The 10,780-nt window shown below is 48.5% G+C and overlaps 1 protein-coding gene across 4 annotated transcripts in view; it reads right to left on the reverse strand.

Annotated features, from left to right (window-relative positions):
* TBL1XR1 (TBL1X receptor 1) overlaps window positions 1–9,446 on the reverse strand; it is an 85,454-nt gene extending 76,008 nt beyond the window's left edge. For 2 of the 4 annotated variants that reach the window (XM_042881300.1, XM_042881301.1), the window contains exon 1: window positions 9,233–9,446. The gene's annotated coding sequence lies outside the window, so the exon portion shown is untranslated. Of the gene's footprint in view, window positions 1–4,502; window positions 4,525–8,811; window positions 8,891–9,232 lie in introns of those variants that run through there. The other 2 variants (XM_042881302.1, XM_042881305.1) reach the window with 2 other exon arrangements.
* Between the last annotated feature and the right edge of the window lie 1,334 nt (window positions 9,447–10,780).

The following is a 10,780-nucleotide window of genomic DNA, read 5'->3' on the forward strand; positions in this document are numbered from 1 at the left end:
GAAGGCCGTAAGGAGCACACACCGGTGTCTTTTGGCACTTCATACAACATTCCATCTCCCCCTTACTAAGGACACGAACACTCTGAACTTCATGAACCGCACAGCCTGACGTAACAGAGCCCTGCACCATGCACGGACTACCAAAGCCTGTGACACACATAACCAGAAGGTACCTCCTGAGTGCAGTCCCTGCCACGGAACTGCATGGACAAACTGCAGCAGAGCTCAGGAGAGGTCTGAAAACATCACATAGTGACCTACAATATACATTCCACTATCATATGGCACCCACATTAGGATGCCAAAAGCTTACCATTCGTTCTGTATCGGAATTAGGGGGGGTACTTTACACTGTCTGTAAGCCACCACAACAGGAGGAGCCTTCTACTGCTGGGTAGGCAGACACACAGCTGACACTGTCACAAGCAGGCAAGGCAGCAGCCACAGCCACCAGCAGCCTTGGTGCTGCTAAGCGTCCCGGCAGCACCTGCCTGGAGTACCATCCTGGTGCATGTTGTTTGCATGAACTACACTGCAAAGACCAGTTTCTGAAGAGGAAAAATGACTACTCGAGCAAGGCCACAAGCTAACAACAAGAAAAAGCAAACAAATATAGTCTAACAATTAAAAACACTGTACAATCAACTACATTGGCATTATTAAGATGTGCTAAAAGCAACAAAGAAACCGTTGTAGACAGACTAATCTTTCTGAACATCCCCAGGCAATTTCAATGGGATTCTCCCCCAGATACCACTGGATGATTACATCCACAGCTAAGTTTGCCCCTGCAGCAAGTCCCTATTACATATATTCTAGTTACACTACATATATCCTAATTATAGCAATTCACCAACAGTAAAAGCAATCCAGAGATGATCCACGACCCGCTGGCTTCAGAAGAAATGAGGTTCACTGTGACCAAGAGTAAGGGATACAAATGCAGAAAGGTTTCAGGAAGAAATCTGTTACTGACACCCCCAAAAGCACACCTTGCATTCTTTCAGCCCAAGCACATTTATGCCAGAGGGACAGTATGAGCTCCTCTTCCACAGGCCTTACTGGGCAACAAGTGGAACAAAGCTGATGATACATTAGCCTCTTATTTTATGTTCTGCAAAAAAGTTAATGAAAAAAAAAAAAAAAAAGGCACTTCAATATCAAGCAACAGACTATTATGCACATTAGGCTGTTTCAGGATTAAGTTGAAACATGAATTCTCCAAGACAAGCATTCAGCTCTGAAGTCACAACTCTGCAAACTCATCTGTGCAGCGCAGGACAAAGGCGGCTGTCCGCACATATCAGCTTGCAGTATCAAAGCTATATTTGTTCACCTCGAACAATGGGGCATGTGACTTGTCAACACTACCCACAATAAACACAATAAGATAAGGCCATGACTGATTTCATCACGACTTTGTTTTTGTTCATTTCAAGTCAATGCCAGTAAAATTCATGGCATGAAATCCTTTATTTCACAAAGCTCACCTCGCAGCGCACTGAGCTTCCCATTCAAACTTCTTCAGCTTCTTGCGCTCTCACTAAACACCCATGCCAACCTCCTCTAAAGCCTCCCTTTGACTTGAGCGAGCCTTGGATCGATGCTTTACGTGGGAAGCCAGGATTATTTTTATCAATTAAAGGCCCTGCCAAACCCTGTCGGCCCCGTCTCCTCTCTGCCAGCGGCAGTCAGAGCTCCTCGTGGCACGGCCACCACACCATGGGCTGCACAGGAGGGGCAGCTCCTCTGTACGCGCTGAAGGTGGGAGAAAGGGGCAGAAAGAGAAAAGGGGGAAAACAAAAAGGTCACGAGGGAAAGGCACGAGTCTGGAGCAAAGCACTGACTGAAGAACAGATGGGGAGGAGGTGAAAGAATAGTCCAAAAAAATCACAGGAGCAGAAAAAGAAAGGAAGGAAATCAAAAAAGGGGAGATTAGAAAAACAAATAAAGACTTAGAAGGGATTACAATGAAATGATGCAAAGCGCAGTGCCCGAGACAGAGCCCCATGTGCAGCAGCAAAGCCCGTAACAGCAAACAGGGGAAGCAAAACCAGGCAGAGCAGAGGGCAGGAGCCTGCAGGAAGGTGTGCGTGTTCACGAGAAGAGAGCAGCTCAGCCCTACACCACTCGCGTTAATTAGCAGGGCCTCAGAGGGTTCCTTTAACGATACGCAACAGCAGCAGCCCCAACAGCACTCTCCTATTCTTCTGAGCTAAGAAATAGAACCAGACAGCCATGGGCATGTGGATGTACATTACAGTTCTAAACTTACCACTTATAGTAATATAATGCAAATGAAATCTGATTAATTTGATCACTGAAAACATTTTTGAAAACATAGCATTTCTTTCTTCTCCCTTGGAAAGCTCCATCCCAGGAGCAGACAGTTACACAAGGCAGCAAGGAAAGCAGGGAGCACGTGACACCAACAAGATTTTGCATATTTAACATGCTAAGGAGCAGCAGAAAGCTGCATTTATCAAGGTCCAACATACACAAGCTCTGATGCTGGCTGGTAGTTCAGCAGAACAGAAAGCCTCAGTCTGTGTGATGGAAGCACTCCTGGGTAAAGGCCGACACTTCCCATACCTGCAGAGCCTCTGGTAGCAAGTCACCAACAGCACCGAAGAATGAGTCGGAACATCCCGTGGGCTATTTCAAAACTCCTCTGAGCCCTCACTTAATTTAGAACTCTCTTTAGGGTTCTGTGCAAGCAAACAGGATGGTTACAAGGGCAGCTGTGCCCCCCAGCACACCCATCCCGGCCCTGCTGCAGCAGAACCCCGTGGTTGGCCCAATGTGGGGATAAGGCGATGGGAACCCCCGGCCCAGTGCCCGCAGAAAGCAGAGAGCTCATTTTAGGAGATAAGCAACACTCATCTGTTTTGCCAGAAAACTACGTACCTGGGTGCCCAGGCACCCAACAAACAGCCAAGGAGGGATCTGACAAAACACTCCTACAACTTCATTTCTAATGCATTTTTTACTGTGTGTTACAAGGCAGAATCTTACAGAGGCCCTTGACGAACTAGAAACAACCCATATCGAAATAACCTTGCATGTGCAGACAGCAGAGGAACCGACTAGCACGGCCTTTGCCAACAGTACAATAAACACATTGATATTTCTAATGTAATCAAAGGCCATTCAGAATTTGCCGTGGAAGATGGTAACAGACATACGAAGCATTTTTCTTACAACTCAACCACTTGAGACAAGTATTTACTATAATGATGAAAGCTGTTAAAAAAAGTTGGTTTACATTAATCAGCTACATTTAGATATCCGTTCCTGCTATCAGATTGAGCTTACCAGAACTGCTTAGTAGGCTTTTTCACTCTGGCTTTCTCTTCTAATTGCAATTAAACATTCGGAAGTTTTGTATTTGTATGTTTTCTCATCTCACACGGTGCTGGAAATTTACCATGTAACCACGATACGCCAGATTGAAGAAATTCAGTTGTGCATTTGAAACACAGTGAAAAATCAGGTTCCACACCTGCATCAGCAAAACACTCCCATTGTAAAGAGAGCACAGGCCCTGCTCCTGTACACCTCAGGTCTGCTGCATCAGCCGTGGGAAACAGCTTACCTGTTGCTACACAACGCGTGTTTGCAGCACAATTTATTTCATGCCAACATTAATAGATGGTTTGACAACACTGTTCTTCATTTTCCTCCACCCGCATCTGCACTAACTTTGCTCTGAAAGTACATTACAAAGTATTAAATCTGAACAAGCACAACTCCAAAGTAAATACGCTGCAGATTCACAAATAGCCGCCGTGGCAAAACTCCACATTTTCACAGAACGCTTCCTAACTAAAATTTATCGCTAATAGTTTGCATTTCAGGAATGCATGTTTCTGTTAACATCCAAGCAAAAAAATTCTGCGCTGGGGAAGAATGTTGACATCCGTACAAAAATTAGCAGCGGTTCCTCGTTTAACAGCCGTGTTCCCTTTGCAGCACACGGCAGTGCAGGACACACTGCCAAACCGAAAGCACCAACACTTCCTTTAACCTAGCACAGGACAAATAAAGGCACTCCAACAGCTTCTGTATCTTGCATGCCCTACTTTTTTGACCCAGATCTCTTGTTATTTCCCCCATAGGTCTACGCAATAGCAAAACTATTTTTTCCTACAAATTTAGACTTAATCTAAAAGAGGTAAAGTTGTCATCATTTCTGTGAGCTCAGCAGACCCAGAAAGGGGGGAGGGGGTCAGCAAACAGACTCAGTTCAGACGAAATCAATTGGTATTTTAACAAAACATTTTCAGCCGCACTTAATGCTGCCAACTGCTGAAACTAATAGCAACAATTCTCACCTGGCCCAACACAACTGTAGGTTAGACTACTGCCAGTGATAAACGAAAAAATATTTAATACTTGTATTACTCTTTTTCAAGGCAAAAATGTACGTTCAGAAGTCACGCTGACACTCAAGCACCTATCAGTCTGGCCAAAAATGCCCACATAAGACACGCACAACTCACTGTACTTCCTCTGTGCCAGTCTAGAAGACTTCTAGGAATCAAAGTGCTCCGTCCTTGCCCGCTACTCTCAGGGAACCAGCAGGGGACTGGAATCCACCCCACGTGTGCCTGCTGTCAGAGTTTCCAGCTCTGAGCTTAGCCAGAGGTTATCCATGGGCCTGAACTTTAACACCAGTAATGTCAAAGGGACGCAGCTTATGTATCTACAGCTCCAAACCTTGACAACGTCTGTGGTTCAGGCACCACGTATTCATAAATAGTAAACATCTGACTTGTAACTCATAACCTTGGGAAAATGTTTGGTTGTAGAGGCGTTCAGAAGAGTTGTGGAACATGTCACACAGTCCCAACTCACACAATCTGCAGTAGGTCACCAGCCAGCTCCATGGCAGACTCACACAAAGGCAGGGAAGCGACTCAATCTCCCTGCCTGCCCACCAGCGGGTTAAAGGAGTCCCAGCATGAGCTGCAGACAGCTGGATGCTGCCCAGTCAAGGACTGCACCGCTCCAATGACCAGACCAGCGCCTCCGCACCTCCAGCCAGCTGGAACAGCACTGTATGCAGCTCTGCACAGAGCATGGGATGTGGAGAGTCTGTTATGCATGCCTACACTGAAGAGAAACAGAGATGCATCTCCAAAAATCACTAAAAGGAGAAAAATATGTTCCTTCTTCAGATGATTCTAAGTTTTTTTAATGCCAGACACTATGAACAAACATGATTGCTTCTTTGCAACATGGAGTCTCAAGAATTACAATAAACATAACACAGCCTTCACTAATACAACTCCCAGAAACAGAAACTACACCCTAATGGGATTTTGCAAAAGCCAGCAAGCCATGCACGAGACTTGTTTCGAGATGCTGAGCACACGCGGTGACTGCCAACTCGAAGCGCAACTCTGGGGACTCAGCACCTCTGAAAACACAAGCGTATCAGTACCCTGCTTCACAGATGTGGAAGGGCCCCGCGCAGGCGCTGAACCAGGCAGGCACACAGCACTGCTTCTGAAACAGAGTACTGCCAATTCACCGAGCACTTTCATCATTATTTCTGAGATAAGAACACATACCTCACAAGTCTCTTTAGCAAGCAGCCCCCCAGGGCTCAGCTGCACCATGGCTAGCCAAGCCAGCCAGACCTGCGAAGCCAGCAGTCGGACATGTTTTCCCATTCAGCCACGCAAGCTCCCAGTTGGGATGACCACTTGTTTGTTACCAAGGAAGTTTATAAGGCTCCTTTGTAGAATAAAAAGGAGAGCGCAAAGGACTGAAGAGAACCAACGTGGTACTGGAATTCAACATCAAGGTTTCAGAGGATATGTTAAAATACAGTTCTACAGGTCTTTCAGAAACAGAGGAAAACTCAACTCCCAGTTCAAACATGGCCATTAAGACTCCATGGCGTTTTGTATAAGCCATTTCAGCCTTGTTTTCATGAGAAGAATGGAAAGGGCCTCCCTGTTACAGCCAAGGTAGCACAAGGCAGAACCCAAACAAGAACACAGCTCGTAGTTCCCACACAAACGGCAGTGATTTCCAGACCAGGCTTCCACACTTCTATACTCAACCCACCAAGTCTCCTGAAATGACAGCCATGCTGCTGCGATCTCACTGCTTCTTACCTCAAGTCAGCTAATTCAATTTTGCTAAATTAAAAGAAAAAAAAAAAATGGAGTCAATATATTCCCCTACAATTTCATCTGCAAAAGATAATTCTTATTCCTTATTTCATTGTCATACTTTATCTCAGAGGAAACCAATTATGAGATGAATAAGGCAGTCTCTATCCACTCCGTTTGGTATCACTAGATGAACTTTTTCCTAGTAAAGTCACTCTTCTCATTAAGCTACTTCACAGAAATTAAGACCATCTAATTTGAGACCACAGTGCTTGGAAAGCTGCACATACTGAGGACAGCAATACCTGAAGCAATGGCAGGAATGTAGGAACTGTTTCTTCAACGCTTGTTAATTTGAAGGTACAAAATTAATGCTGCAATGCAACACAAATGCACTGAGAAGAGCCATCAATCATCTTTCCTAACAGTAAGCTTCAGACATTTCTTCACCTAACACAAATATTTATACTTATACTAAGAAAACGAGCACACAGAAAGTCTATTCTCCTATTTGTCACTTCTTGCAGCAGCCCTACATGGGCGCGCTGTGTACGCATGCTTTCACTTCTCTCCCGGCCCACAGTACTTGCATGAGCAGATGGTTACAGCTTTAAACGCACACGTTACTGAGGACTGTGCAGCGCACACATGTAAACACACAGTAAGGGTGGCCACACACAGGACATTAATCACAACTCTCAGTGTAAACAAAATGAATGTTCTTAGAACTTAGCAGTATTTCCACACAACACACCTCAGCATTTCCGCAACCTCCCCGTCTTGTCAGCAGCAGAAGTCCCCTCCAGTGAAGTCACCGAGCTCACGGCACCATGACCCCAAGTGGCCAAGGGCCATGGAGCTGACGGGACAGCTGGCCACGCAGGCACGAACTGGGGCTCCGCATGTACTGAGGAAAGGTGCCTCATTGGCCACGCTTTGGCCTCCCCAGAACACTGAACAGCACTTTGATACCAAAAAAAAAAGATCAGCATCAAGAAAGAGGCACATCCCACTGCCTGCCACTAATGCAAAACACACTCATCTGTGTGCGACTCAACAGACATCTGTGGAGCTCATTCAGCCGAGCTATGCTGCTGATGTGCATGAAGTTGTGTGTGTTTCTTTACAGGACTTCCTGACTTCTGCACAATTATATCCTTGTAGGATGTGGGTCTTTATTGCCACTACAAAATTTCTAACAGCAAACACATTCTGACTCGAACGTGAAGTCCATGTTAAATTAAATTGTGCATTCAAAATCAAGTTAGGTAAAATAACTCAGTTTGCATTACGTTATTTGGATCTGTTCTTCCTAACTAAAAAATATTACCTGAAAACAACATTATAAGCAATTTTGACTATTTCCCCTAATCCATCCATGCCTCTTTACGCATAGGGTTGTAGCACTTCTTAGCATCAAACTCTTTCATGATAGAAACAGAACTCCAAAGTGCTGTTCCTAGGTACTTAGCACTTACGTGATGCCTTACAACTTCAAAGCACTGCACAAACATCAATAATTACCATAGAGAGCAAAAACTGAAAGCACCTATATTAAAAAAAATGGAAAAAAATCATGACTACCTGTTTGAAGGGGAAAAAAAGCTTAAGAAAGAGAACCTAACTGTAATCATGACATTCTTCATGCTACCAACACACGCTACGGCTGTGCATATTGATATGAAGAAAAAATTATCAACTCCTGCACAGCATCAGAAGAAAGTCAAACCCAACTCCTTCCATACTCTTGCATCGCACTTCCATTCCACAGAGCGAGGAGCAAACGTTTCCAGGCACTCTCTAGCACCACGTTCCCAAGGCATGGCACCACACCAGCCTTTATTTTTACAGAGCCAATTCTATGCTCCCCAAGAAACCCAACAGCGGTGACAGTATAAGGTCCCAGGTGATGTTAAGACACTGCTGTTCCATTGGGCCTTACCCAAAGGGAAAGCAAAATAAATGGCTACAAGAAGCCACAGAAAGTTTGCTACTTTGATGCACAGTGCACCACCCGCATCCTATGGACAACCCATCAACAGCACAGCTCCTTTTCTCTCCCGCCAGCAGGAACAACCCAGGAACAACCTCTCCTCCACAGACGCTCACCAAAGTTCAAAGACATACAAAAGGATTTGCAGGACCAAGCCTTAACAAAACATGTTCTGAAAGAAGCGCTCACACAAACGCACCCAAAGGAAGGCCCCAACCCAACTTCATGGCGCTGGGCCTTGACGCAGGCTGGCTTGGCACAAGCCAAGGCCCCACACCAAGCCCCCAAGCAGGGGTAGCGCCCAGCAGCACAGCAGAGCCCTCGGGATACAACCAAACGCCCCATCCACGCTCAGCACCACGGGACGCTCAGCCCAGAAGGCCCCCAAATCCGCTCCTCCAGACCGCAGCTGGCTGAGCACACAGGAGCACGTCGCGTGGTCTCCCCACACATCAGCCCCTGATTCACACCGAACGGAGCTCGAGGCGGCCGGGCACACCGGAGAGCGCACACAACTTCCCTCCTAAACTTCCCCGCGACCAACGCGCCCAACTTCCCGCACCGCTCACGTGCGGCACCCACAGCCACAAACTTTCCTCCCGGGGCCCCGCAGCCCCGGGGCGGACCACCGCCCCTCCCCCCAACCTCTGGCTGGGCCTCGCGGACCCCCGCGCCACCCTCCCGGCCCCGTACCTCCGCAGCTCCGTTCGATGCCTTTTTCCCCCTTTTTTAATCTATTTTTTCTCCTCTCTCTCTCTCTCTCTCTCTCTCTTCTCCCTTTCCCCTCCCCCTCCGCCAGAAGTAAATATGTACGGAGAGGAGCGGGGGGAGGGGAGCGCTCCTCTTTACACAAATCGAGCTAAAAATAGGCGATCCGACACCCGCCTCGCCACGACTCCTTTATTTAATTCACCCCCGACGCCTCAACGTTGCGTTTCCCCCCTAAAAACCTCCCCAAAACGCGGCCCGGTGGGGGGAGGGGCGGCCAGCGGCGGCGCGGGTTGGGGGAAGGGACGCGGGGACCACCCCGCACCCCGCAGCAACGCGCACCCCCACGCCGCTTCCGAAGCCCCCCGGATCGGCCCCGAAGCGGCGCCCATCCCCCGGCACTTACCTGGGCGGCGGCGGCGGCGCTCCCCTTCCCTGGGAGCGGAGGCGCGAGAGGAATCCGCCCGCGTCCGCCTCTCCTCCGCGGTTGTTTTTATACGGCCATAGAGACAGACGGGCACATGTCTGTGTGTGTACACACCGAGAGGGATAATCGCTTTTTTATTATTATTATTATTGTTATTATTTTAAGTCCACGGCGAGAGGTAAAAAAATAAAAAATAAAAATAAAAAGGGAAAAAAAAAAAACACCACACACACACGGGAGGAAGAGGAGGAGGAGGAAGAAAAAAAAAAAAAAAAAAAAAAAACCACCACCACGCAGCCACCAAACAGCGCTGTGATATTCAATTATATCCCGAGCCAGCGAGCGGGGGAGGGGAGGGTGGGGAAAGAGGGGGGATTAGAGATTAAGTCCCGAGGAAGGAGGAAAAAAAGTAATATCTGTGTGTGTGCGCGCGTGTGATTTAGATTGAGGAGGAATTGAGGCAGAATGTGAAAGCTGTTACTAAGGGAAGGAGCCAAACGGCTCGGAGCAGCCAACGGCTCTCAGACACTCCGCGCCGGGAGAGGGTGCCCAGCCGCACGGAAATGGGCGCGGGGGGAGCGGGGCCGCCGGGAGGGACGGGAGAGCGGGAGGGAGCGGCGGAGCGGGGCCGGCCTGCTGCGGCCGCCCGGCACAACAAACCTGCGGCGGGGCGGGGGGCGGCGGCTGGGCCCCCACCTCCTCCTCCTCCTCCTTCTTCCTCCCTTCCCCTCCGCCCGCTCGCTCCTCGCGCGCCCGCGCGCTCCAGGCAGGCGCAGCGCCGCGCGCGAGGGGAGGAGGGCTGAGGGCCATGGCGGGAAGGGGAGCGGGGCGGGGAGGCCGACCGCGGGGTCAGGAGCCCGGGCAGCGCGGCCGGTTGGGCCTCGGCGTTTGTCTAGGAAAGATGTGAATGGCGCCGTGTAACTGCGGCGCTCACGGCGTGCTTGGCTCCCGTGGCACCAGGAACCGGGCCTGAGGATTGGCACCTCTCAACGCCCGTGCCCATTTTCATTTTGTTGAATAAAAATAATCCTCCGCAGTGATAACGTCTCCTACCTGCGTGCTGTTCATTTTTAGAATATGAAGCTGTTCATCATTTCTGTTGCAGGTTTGTTTATTTTTTTGTTGATCAGAACCACATTCATCACTGGGCGGTCCTTTCCATCACACAATGCTTTTGCAACAGCATTTCATGCTCTCGGGCATTGGTCCAGTGCTCATTGGCACTGCAATGACCACCAACCACCACGGGCCCCACTGCAGCACCAGGTCCAGTGTGAGGCTCCCACCAACACAGGGCTGAAATCGATCTCCACATCACCACCGTTCTGCAGAATGGCCAAAACAGGACCTTGTTGACACCGTCTTTCTGCAGAATTCACTTTCACCAGGCCTGACACAACAGCATTGTGGACGCACGGGCCACAAACGTAGCTTCTTTTTGTTTAATATCTCGAAATTGCTGGAGAATCACACTCATCCCAACTCTAGAGCTAAGGTTGTGTTTCAGCTGAACGCAGGCAGATTTCA

Source organism: Lagopus leucura, unplaced genomic scaffold (genome assembly GCF_019238085.1).
Source record: "Lagopus leucura isolate 7727_CA_CO unplaced genomic scaffold, USGS_WTPT01 Super-Scaffold_100029, whole genome shotgun sequence".
Taxonomy (NCBI): domain Eukaryota; kingdom Metazoa; phylum Chordata; class Aves; order Galliformes; family Phasianidae; genus Lagopus; species Lagopus leucura.